Here is a 12248-nt window from a genome sequence, read left to right as displayed (position 1 = left end):
GTGTTGTGCGTTTTCCTCCTAAAGAAACAACTTTGTGGTGGCGTTTATTTTGTAAGATGACGTCTCATCTTCCACTGTCCTTTACCCCCAACAGGACACGACCATGATTGAGAGAGCGGCTCAGCTCCCAGGTGACGGTGAGTGTGTTGACCTCTTGAGACCTTTTGGACTGTAGAATTGGTTGAAAGCAGTTTCCAGTGCAGGGCGACAGGGTTCCACTGTGGAACGGTTCTATTTGATCTCTTATTGGGAGTTCCACTGCAGAAACCCACCGTGGAATCCTTCTAAACAGGAGTAACAGAGAGTGAGTCCTGTCACTTCTGGTTTGATATGCTAAGCTAAGCTACCTAGCTGCTAGCTACAGATGACACAGCCTGATAACAAAGCATCTCATTGTCTCCAGTTCTCCTGCCCCACCTTCTCAAGTGAGGATTTCAATGTTTTCCTTCCAGCTCTGTCACGGGAGGTCCTGGCAGTTTGCTCTCTCAGGTTTGTGGAACTCTCTGGAAAGTCCTGTGGCTTGTCCCTGTGACACGGAGACAGACGCTCCAAGCCAGACACCATGACTTCCCCATGGTATAGGAGGGATTACAAAATGAAGAGAAACATTGACCAGTGGTTCGTTCAGGACTTTCTTTATTGGAGTCCAAAATGTCATCAGGGCTCTCCTTTATTTAGCAGAAAACTCCTGTGTGCGACTCTCCAATTTGATATTCTGGGATTTTCTGTGTTGGTGTTGCCTGATCACCAAAATCTCATCAATATTTGGATCATTGCTCCTATGGACGGGAGATTGCTCATCAAGTCATCAACAAAGGCCCCAGCACAGGAATCCCAAGAGTCTCCTGAGGTCCTCTGAGTCCCCAGCCTCAGGAATCCCAAGCTAGCAGCTCCTCAGACTGGAGCCCAGATAAAAGCCTCCCAGAGTTCTAGTAGCAGACACGTCTCTACATCAACGCTCAGAGGAGACGGCGCCAATCAGGCCTTTGGAGTCAAACAGCTGCTAAGAAACCACTGCTAAGGAAGAGCAGCAGGCAGGACATTGGTTTGGACCAAGACATTCAAGGAGGGGACATCAGACCAGAGGACATCTGGGCTTTGGTCTGATGAGTCCACATGGGAGATCTTTGGTTCCACCGCCGTGGCTTTGTGGACACAGAGAAGATTCACAGAGGTCTCTCCATGCAGGGTTCCATGAGCCACATGGAGGCCTCTCCTGTCCTCTCCTCTCTCCTCTCCTCTCCTCTCTCTCCTCTCCTCTCCTCTCCTCTCCTCCCCTCTCCTCTCCTCTCCTCTCCTCTCCTCTCCTCTCCTCTCTCTCCTCTCCTCTCCTCTCCTCTCCTCTCCTCTCCTCTCCTCTCCTCTCCTCTCCTCTCCTCTCCTCTCCTTTTAACCTGTTAGAGGTTTTCTCAGGAGTTTCTCCTCAGACCATGTGAGGCTCGAAGACCAGAGGATGTTGTTTTGATGCCATGTGAGGCCCTGAAGAAAAACTGCTGGTAAAACAGGCTCCACCAATCAAACTGCTGGTAAAAACAGGCTCCACCAATCAAACTCTCTGGTGAAAACAGGCTCCGCCAATCAAACTCTCTGGTGAAAACAGGCTCCGCCAATCAAACTGCTGGTAAAACAGGTTCCGCCAATCAAACTCTCTGGTGAAAACAGGCTCCGCCAATCAAAGTCTCTGGTGAAAACAGGCTCCACCAATCAAACTGCTGGTGAAAAAAGGCTCCACCAATCACACTCTCTGGTGAAAACAGGCTCCGCCAATCACACTCTCTGGTGAAAACAGGCTCCGCCAATCACACTCTCTGGTGAAAACAGGCTCCGCCAATCAAACAGCTGGTGAAAACAGGCTCCACCAATCAAACTGCTGGTGAAAACAGGCTCCGCCAATCAAACTGCTGGTGAAAACAGGCTCCACCAATCAAGCTCTCTGGTGAAAACAGGCTCCGCCAATCAAACTGCTGGTGAAAACAGGCTCCGCCAATCAAACTGCTGGTGAAAACAGGCTCCACCAATCAAACTGCTGGTGAAAACAGCCTCCGCCAATCAAACTGCTGGTGAAAACAGGCTCCACCAATCAAACTGCTGGTGAAAACAGGCTCCGCCAATCAAACTGCTGGTGAAAAAAGGCTCCACCAATCAAGCTCTCTGGTGAAAACAGGCTCCGCCAATCAAACTGCTGGTGAAAACAGGCTCCGCAAATCAAACTGCTGGTGAAAACAGGCTCCACCAATCAAACTCTCTGGTGAAAACAGGCTCCGCCAATCAAACTCTCTGGTGAAAACAGGCTCCACCAATCAAACTGCTGGTAAAACAGGTTCCGCCAATCAAACTGCTCGTGAAAACAGGCTCCGCCAATCAAACTCTCTGGTGAAAACAGGCTCCGCCAATCAAACTGCTGGTGAAAAAAGGCTCCACCAATCACACTCTCTGGTGAAAACAGGCTCCGCCAATCACACTCTCTGGTGAAAACAGGCTCCGCCAATCACACGCTCTGGTGAAAACAGGCTCCGCCAATCAAACAGCTGGTGAAAACAGGCTCCACCAATCAAACTGCTGGTGAAAACAGGCTCCGCCAATCAAACTGCTGGTGAAAACAGGCTCCACCAATCAAGCTCTCTGGTGAAAACAGGCTCCGCCAATCAAACTGCTGGTGAAAACAGGCTCCGCCAATCAAACTGCTGGTGAAAACAGGCTCCACCAATCAAACTCTCTGGTGAAAACAGCCTCCGCCAATCACACTCTCTGGTGAAAACAGGCTCCGCCAATCACACTCTCTGGTGTAAACAGCCTCCGCCAATCAAACTGCTGGTGAAAACAGGCTCCGCCAATCAAACCGCTGGTGAAAACAGGCTCCGCCAATCAAACCGCTGGTGAAAACAGGCTCCGCCAATCAAACCGCTGGTGAAAACAGGCTCCGCCAATCAAACTCTCAGGTGAAAACAGGCTCCACCAATCAAACTCTCTGGTGAAAACAGGCTCCGCCAATCAAACTCTCTGGTGAAAACAGGCTCCACCAATCAAATTGCTGGTGAAAACAGGCTCCACCAATCAAACTCTCTGGTGAAAACTGGCTCCGCCAATCAAACCGCTAGTGAAAACAGGCTCCGCCAATCAAACCGCTGGTGAAAACAGGCTCCACCAATCAAACTGCTGGTGAAAACAGGCTCCGCCAATCAAACTGCTGGTGAAAACAGGCTCCACCAATCAAACGCTCTGGTGAAAACAGGCTCCGCCAATCAAATTGCTGGTGAAAACAGGCTCCACCAATCAAACTCTCTGGTGAAAACAGGCTCCGCCAATCAAATTGCTGGTGAAAACAGGCTCCGCCAATCAAACTCTCTGGTGAAAACTGGCTCCACCAATCAAACCCTCTGGTGAAAACAGGCTCCGCCAATCAAACCGCTGGTGAAAACAGGCTCCACAAATCAAACTGCCTCAACTCAACAAGTTTTTTGACGGAAGTTCTTTTTCTCTTCCAGCCAAATTCAGACGTGGCCAACCAACTCAGCAGCAGCTGGACAGATGTGTGGAGAGCCTGAGATGGGAACAAACAAACCCAAATAGGAAACGCTGCTGAAGCTGTGGACGCCACCCCATAAAGAGGACATGTCCACCAAGAAGGAGCTCATCAAGAGTGTGATGAAGCCCAGGTGGAGGGGCCTTTCCATCAAAGACTTTGACGGAGACAAAGGAAAAGGTAGGCCATGGGATTTTCTTTGGAAGGAGAGAAAATGTCTCCACATCGAGAGCATCTGAACAATTGTGGCTACATTTTACCAGCACCCAGAGCAGCCTGCAATGTTTCATGGCTCCTAACGTTTGACTCCAAGTTTCATCTTCTCTTGTGTACAGGGGTGATGGCAAATGGCAGATTTCTCCAAGGGGAGATGGTGTGTGACACCAGGGCAGAGTCACCCAGCTTCAGAAGGGAGAACCATGCTGGGCTCATGAAGACAGGAGGTGTGTTTGGCCCTGAGCTGAAGCCGACGCTTGAATTTCATGGAGGAGTTCTAATAGCCGTGGTCTGTGCTTTCATGCCTTTATTTGGACACTCAAGAATGGAAAGCTTTTATTTTGAAATGATCCTGAAGTCACTCCACATCCTAGTTTGACTCAGTGGTCTGTGCTGTCTTCAGAACAGGCCCAGAACACCCACTCAAAATGTGGAGTGTGTGGATGTGGGACACCAATCAGAGATGTTAATTGTAAAGCTGTCGAAACTGCAGGAGGGAATATCCATTCAAACCTTTATTGCCACGAGAGGCTCACTGGGGAGGCAGAAACAGCACAGGAACAACGCAGTCCATTCACTTCCTCATAGGCTGCTCTCTTGCGCCCTCTACAGGGTCAAACTAGTTCTAGTTCTTCCAAGTTCCCACATCCTTCCCCTTCAGCGAGCTCTATATATTCCCAACAGGAAACAAAACCAGAACAAACAAGATTTTGGAGGAAGGTGCTGGACCTCCACCGCTCTAGCTGGGCTGCTAGGAGGCTCCGCCCCCGTGAGCAGGCAACGCTTTTGCTGTCCTCTCCTCTTTTTCCTCACACACGCGCACACACACACACACACACACACACACGCTTGCCCAGCTCCCATCCACACAATCACCATCACAGTCACCTCCTTCCCACACTCAGACATTCTCCTCCTTTGACAATCAACCAGGAGAACTGCTGGACTGTGTGTGTGTTGACCTCTGACCTCCAGGTCAGACACCAGGACAATCAGTGCACTGTGGAATGCTTCTTACGCTGTATTGGTCTGAAGAGCGTCCGTATTGTACATATTTCCTCATGGCCATGTTTTTCCATCCTGGTAATCTTGTCACTGTCTCATATTTATGGATTCACAATTATAAAGTACGGTGCCACTTGAACTTCTTTGTGTTCAGCCTTGTCCTTCTGCACTCCTTGAGTGAATCCAGTCTTCTGAGCCTTGCCAAATCTCAGTTCCTTTTTCCTCCTACTTTGGGACCTCTTATTGACCCACTGGTGACACATTGGTGCTAAATTCAGTGTCATGTCCCACTGTAACAGAGGGCGCTGTTGTCCACCTTAGTCCCTCCCAAACTGATCATTTCATCCATAGAGCAGAAGGCACCTTAGCAACAACTCTGGACTCTGCTGGCCCCCTAAAGTAGAAAACTATGAACCCAAGGAAACAAGCACCTTGGTACGGTTGTGGAACCTGACAGCTTCAACAAGAAACCCAGAAACTGGAGAGAAGATGGCGCTGCTCCAAACTGGAGGAGTCACATGGAGTCTGGCAAGATGGCCTTAGAACCTAGAAGAAAGCCCCTGGTAGAACCAGAGCAGCCGACTACTCAGCACTAATAGAGTAACTCAAGAACAACCCAGGTTCCTCTTCAGTACTGGAGCCAGACTGACAGAGAGCCACGGCTCTACTGAACCAAGTAGTCCTGTTTCCCTGGGCAGCAAAGAGTTCATGGACTTCTTTAACGACAAAATTCTCCTGATTAGAGAGAAACTTCTTCTCCTGCTGCCATCAGCTGACAACATGGCCCCTAGAACCCAGAACCTTAGAGGCAGCTGGAGGACCAGACACACACTTGGATAGTTTTTCTCCCATCAGCCTTCATGAGCTCAGTTCAATAATGTCCTCCTCTAAACCCCCACCTGTCTCCTGGACCCCATCCCAACTAAGCTGCTCCAAGACTCTCTCCCCTCGTTAGCCCCTCCCTCTTAGATATGATCAATGTGGCGCTGGTATCTGGTTCCGTCCCTCAGTCCTTTAAAGTAGCAGGAATGAAACCCTCCTCATAAACAAGCCTGGATCCAGAAGTTCTACCAACTACAGACCAACATCACATCTTCCTTTTCTCTCCAAGGTTCTGGAGAAAGCAGCTGCTAAATAGCTCTGGGACTTCTCCACAGCAACAGCTGATTGGAGGATTCAGTCAGGTTCCAGGTTCATCCTAGCACAGAAACAGAACTAGTCAAAGGTACCAGTGACCTCCTACTGGTACCAGATGAGGGACTGGTCTCTGTGCTGGTCTGATTAGATCTCAGTGCAGCTTTGATACCATTGACCACCATATCCTTCTACAGGGACTGGAACCTGTCACTGGTATGAAAGGAACCACACTAAACTGGTTCAGGTCATATTTACTGGGTAATCTCAGTTGGTACCAGTTAATGATGGTTCCTCTGAGACCACTACAGTCAGTTCTGGTGTTCCTCAAGGGTCGGTGCTTGGACCAGTCCTCTTCACCCTGTACCTGCTTCCTCAGGTCACATGATCAGGAAACTCTCCATTAATGTTCACTGCTATGCAGACGACACTCAGCTGAACTCATCAATGATCCACATGGAACAAACCAGCTGACTGAACTGGAGGCCTGTCTGAAGGACAGGAAACATGAAGGACCATCATTTCCTTTATTAAACTCTGATAAACTGAAGTTCTGGTGCTGGGCCCAAACACCTGAGGACCACCTGATCTGATGAGACAGGTACCCTGGATGGCACCACCCTGGCCCCCAGCACCACTGTAAGGAACCTAGGAGTTCTCTTTGACCAGGACCCTTTAACTCCCACAATAAATCTCCAGGACGCCTTCTTCCATCTACGTAACATCGCTAAGATCAGACACATCCTGGCTCAAGAAGATGCAGAAAAACTAGTCCCTGCTTTTGTCACTTCCAGGCTGGATTACTGCACCTCCCTCCTACCAGGCTGGACTAATAAGTCCCTAAAGACTCTCCAGCTGGTCCAGAACGCTGCTGCCACGTGTTGACTAGAACTGGTAGCAGAGACCAGGTCTCTCCTGGACCAGAGGAAAAACTGGGGAGTAATTTTCCCAGAGTAATTATTTTAGAGTTATTATTTTCCTCTTCAGTAGTCGTATCTACTCATTTGGAGTCATAAATATCTCCTGTGACCAATAGAGTGAGAGCAATTTTCCAGAAGAATTTCTATTGGAGTAATACAGCAAGGCCCCGCCTACTATGTCCAGGTTTTTGAATTCTAAAGGCGCCATTGTCTCAGCCCGCACTTCTCCGCATCGGCATTACTCGGCACTCGCAGAGTCTGCAGACGGGACCACAATAATACCGTACATTGGACTTCATATTTTTCCTCACTTTGATGGATCAGAAACCAGGTCAGACTATTATTGTTTAACTTAGTAAACAGCAATGTTTGTTACTGATTTGCAACTTTTCAGCTGGCCACAGCTACTTACCCACAGACGTTAGCATGTTTGCTAGCACCAGGAGTACTACTAATTATTAGGAACAGTATTGGCAAGGCTATGTCATGCATATTCATTCGTGTATTTACAAGGGAGGGATGGTTCACATTAAAAATCAATATGTCGGTTTTCACATTCATGTGACTCGTCCAGAATTAACCCTGAAGCTCGTTTCCATCTGCAGCCCCTGAGCAGGCTTTTTGTGGTCATAAAACTATCCATACAAAAACTGACATCGATAAACTATGCAACAAGACAAGTAGACATCGTACAGGAGACGGAACAATTGTTCGACGTTTTAATGGTGGCCGCACTCGCCGAGACACGTGTGTTTGACTCTGAACAGAGTGATTTGGTTTGCTTGTCCTTCATATCTCGTCCGCCGTACATCTACAAAACGCTGAATTTTCGAATCATATAATGTCAAATCATATAGTCAATGCCTGAACTGTTGTGCCCGATGTCGGTGGTTTTCAACAAGTAGTCCGGGGACCCCCAGTTGTCCTTGAGCGAATTCCAGGTGGTCCCCAGCTAAATGGAGAGTTGCTAACCCAAACTGACCCTTCTAGATTCTTTAGCTCTTGACCCTTCTAGATCTTTAACTCTTGAGGTTTTATTGCACAACCAAGAGTCCACTTGTGTTATATTGTATCTCTTTATTTGCCTCAAAGGATGCAAGCTGTCAGGGTGAAGTGTCTCCACAGGCAGAAGTCCATTTGCTATGAAGGGCAACTGACCTTCAATTCATTTTTGGAGTGTGGTGAGTGAAACAAATTGCACATGGAATAGAATTGTCATCTACCAAATAGTGTATTTTGACTGCAGCCCCCATCTATAAATATGTTGTTCCAGGGGCCCTGAGAAAGATTTGAGTTGAAAATGTTTGCTTTAAAAAATTATATTTAGACAAATATTTGCACAAATTTTAATGCTTTTTCAAAAATGGCAGTTGTACGAGCTCACAAAACAGCACTCAGTGGTGCACTACAAGCTTGTATATCTGCTAATATTGATATTCAAACAGTTTTCTGAAAAGAACAACAAAAAAGTCTTATGTTTTTGTATCAGTGGCGCTCAATATTTCATGTCAAGGATCCCCCAAAATTATATGTCTTTGGCCGCAGACCCCCATCTGAATATCTGTTGTTTCAGGGACAGAAGCAAAGATTTGTGTTACAAATGTTGACTGTGAAAGATTTTAGGCACCTTTTCAAGATTCTTGAAAAAATATCAGATCTGCAAGCTCATAGTGCACTACTCGGGGGCAGACTTTGCGCTTGTAGATCTTCTATTTTTCAACAGTTAAAGCATGACGCTATAATGCTTAAAACACCAAGAGGTGTTCCCGCCCAAAATGGGTTAATGGTTAAAGTGGTTTGAATTATAGTGACACAGATGCATGGCCTTTAATAATAATAAAATAAATACATTGCAGTCAGATTCATCAATGTTGTGCAATCTTGTTTTGTCTGCAGTTTCCAAGAAATTTGCAATTCCAATCTTGGATTTAAAAGTCTATGACGATCTGAACACTGAGGTTGATGAGTAGGCGTTTACGTTTCTTGTGAATAAACCACACCTGGGTGTGCTTGAGGTGCGTTTACCTCAAGGCTCACATCCTGAAGGTGTGGCACTTATTACTCGGAGTCATATAATGCACACAGTCCTTGCTAACCTAGAATGTGAAGTATTTTTGCACTTCAAAATGCTCTTTGTTTCAAAACACCCAATGTAATGCAACATGGATCCATCCTCATCGAACATAATCTTTTTCCATTCTACGTGTTGCAAATGATCCCCTCTTGCTGATAGTATCACACCTGGACTGCTAGATTCAGCAAGCCCCTCAAGCCACTCCATTGCCAGCTCCAGAAGCTCCTTTCTCAGCTCCAGTGTGGAAAACGAGGGGGACTCTGATGACGTCATCATTTTGCAGCCAAGTCCTGCCCGAAGTAACAGAGCTGACCAGACTCGTCTCGCTCAGGTGAGCCTTGATGACTGTTTGAAATCGAGATGCTGATTCTGATAAGGGGGAAAAGCCCATGTACAGTTTTGAAGTAAAGGGGGGATGGTGGCCACTCACTTATTCTCGTGCCTTCATATTGTCATTTTGACTCAGCCCCCTTCGTGTTGCAACCTGAGATTGACAGAATAGTCGTTTACCTTCTCCCACTTCGATGATTGAAAGGATTCTGAAGGAGAAACCTGGAGGGGAGAGGATCATGAATGAGCATGCTCAGACAAAAAGTCTGACAGATTCTCGGAGACGTGACATGGTGAAGATACTGGTGGCACACATGGCCAGTGAACATGGGTATGACGGCATTATGAACATGAGCACCCAATGTACACTTTTTGTTTTAATTGGTGCAGACCAAGAGCCTTTTTTTGCAGAAGGCATCAGGAAACAATACTTTTGTTTGTATCTTGTGTGTGTGTGTGTGTGTGTGTGTGTGTGTGTGTGTGTGTGTGTGTACCCTGTAGGGCAAGTCCTTCAAGGCGTGTGCAAGAGGAATGTGCAATGGGCATCACTGCCTTGTTCCCTTATCTGGCAGACCCCCAGGGCAATTTGGGCCATGTAAGTAGATAAAACAAGTCTGTAATTGCTCAAAATAGGACTGTTGAGTGCATTGTAAACAACATATTATTGAACATTTCTGGATTCTGAGCTTTCTCCTAGTTCAGCACTGCAGATGTCAGAGCCTTTGACTCCTAGATCAGCACTGCAGATGTCAGAGCCTTTGACTCCTAGTTCAGCACTGCAGATGTCAGAGCCTTTGACTCCTAGTTCAGCACTGCAGATGTCAGAGCCTTTGACTCCTAGTTCAGCACTGCAGATGTCAGAGCCTTTGACTCCTAGTTCAGCACTGCAGATGTCAGAGCCTTTGACTCCTAGTTCAGCACTGCAGATGTCAGAGCCTTTGACTCCAAGTTCAGCACTGCAGATGTCATAGCCTTTGACTCCTAGTTCAGCACTGCAGATGTCAGAGCCTTTGACTCCAAGTTCAGCACTGCAGATGTCAGAGCCTTTGACTCCTAGTTCAGCACTGCAGATGTCAGAGCCTTTGACTCCTAGTTCAGCACTGCAGATGTCAGAGCCTTTGACTCCGAGTTCAGCACTGCAGATGTCAGAGCCTTTGACTCCTAGTTCAGCACTGCAGATGTCAGAGCCTTTGACTCCTAGTTCAGCACTGCAGATGTCAGACCCTTTGACCTTGATTTTAGCAGTTCTTCAAGAAGGGTGTGTGTTTTTTCATTTTAAGGAGAAAATAAAAGAAGAAAAAGTTATTATGTGAACAGTGCAAAGGATGCTTTTTTGCTCCAGTGGTGACAAATAAGACTGGGGCTCTGCTGTGATTTAAGTAATTTCATTTATAAACAATATAAACCAAAAAAAATTCCATAAATTAGAAAATAAGTGTTAAAAAAGTAGTGACATTGGCTGATCTACAAGCTCACAATGCTGTGAGATTGTAGATCTTATGTTTTCACTAGTTTGGGTCTTGGGCAAACATCTAGATGCATCCTGCAACTGGAAAGTGTCGCAGCAGTGTGTGTGGTTCCAACACTTCGAGGTGGTCCAGATGCTGGCGACAGAACCCCTTTCAGCGAGGAAAAGCAGCTAACCACAGAAACCCAGTGTCATGAGGCCATCGCACTGATTGTAAAGGACCACACTAGTCCTTGCATGTGTTTGTTTCATCTCAGTGAAATATTCTAAATGTGTATTGTTTACATTCCGTTTTATTAACAAATATAAACTCTCAAAGTTATTAATTAATGCTTCTATTTTTGTGTGTGTGTTTTAAAATAGTTGGTAGGTGAAGTTGTGAGTGACTCCTGTATGTGTAGGACTGTTGTATGGATTTGGGGGATTGAATTTTGTCCTCTGAGTGACACCGTAGCTCCACAAGAGGGAGAGACAGGTAAAGGTAACCCAACAGGAGTTGGTAATGAGGAGGCTGCTTTGTTTGAGCCTGGGCCACAAAGGTTTGATCTCCAGGCTCCAGCGTAACTTCTGCTTCATTTGCACAGAAAAGAACATTGACGCCTGTTTAAACAGAAGAAAAGATTAAAAGTATTGAAGCATCCTTGGTGAGCGCAGTGAGGTATGTTTGTTTATCTTGAAACATTGTATTATTGCAACATTGTGAGTTTGGATCAGTGTGCATGGAACACTTTGTTTGAAGGAATGTTTGGTTGATGTTGTAATATTATGGACAAAATTATGAAGATTGTACTGTGTTCCATGTGTGACATGTAGAGCTGGCTCAGGTGAGCCCCTGCATGGTTTCTCCCTCTCTTTGTTTCCCTCCTCCCTCTCCTGCTCTTAGGAAAGATCCAGGAGGACGCTGGCTGCTTCCTGTTCTGCCCTCCCACCTGACATCTGGGAGAAGAGTTGATTGGAGCCTGGTTGCCCCTCCACCTGGCTGGTTCCAGGGAGGCCTCTTTATCAGCCACTCCCCTGCTTTGTTCTGGGTCTCTCTCTCTCTCTGGCGGCCTGCTGAGCAACATACTCTGAGAAACCACTTTGTAAGATCAACTTATTTGGAAGTGGGAGGTGGTCGGTTGAGGTTAGATTGGGGTACCCCACACCTTACATCACGTAGTCTTCTTTTGTATACCACACTAGTTTATGGGTTGGTGCCATCCTTGTACGTTTTTGACAACCTTGATGAGTTAGACGGGCAGGCCTTTTGCTACTTGTGTTTCTTGTGTCAGGAAGATTTCAGTTAGGCCTTGTTTTGATATGTTAAGTTAATTTGTTTGGCACAATCCCCTCACGGCCTATCTTCCCTCCCACCTTGTACACAACTCTTGTTGTTTTGATCACCCCTTTGTGAAATAAATAATTCTTGCACTGATAATTTTCCACTTGGCTGTTTGTGTTATTCCTTGTGTTGCCGCAAGGAACGTAACATACTGTGAAGACTGTATGGTGACTTGTTTGTTTTATGTTTTGTATACTCTGACACAGTTTTCACGGTGCTCTGGTGAACGTGACGACGCTGCTCTCACTAAAATAAAA

At 46.5% G+C, this 12248-nt stretch overlaps 1 long non-coding RNA gene across 1 annotated transcript; it reads left to right on the top strand.

Annotated features, from left to right (window-relative positions):
* Nucleotides 1–7067: 7067 nt before the first annotated feature.
* LOC147260920 (uncharacterized) lies at nucleotides 7068–9679 on the top strand. The gene is made up of 3 exons (XR_015116049.1): nucleotides 7068–7979; nucleotides 9032–9203; nucleotides 9408–9679. It is a non-coding gene; the product is annotated as an uncharacterized LOC147260920 (long non-coding RNA).
* Nucleotides 9680–12248: the final 2569 nt, after the last annotated feature.

Source organism: Aulostomus chinensis, chromosome 5 (genome assembly GCF_037954235.1).
Source record: "Aulostomus chinensis isolate RoL2024-O1b breed Wild chromosome 5, RoL_Achi_v1.0, whole genome shotgun sequence".
Classification (NCBI taxonomy): Eukaryota; Metazoa; Chordata; class Actinopteri; order Syngnathiformes; family Aulostomidae; genus Aulostomus; species Aulostomus chinensis.
This window is presented reverse-complemented; position numbering and strand designations above follow the sequence as displayed.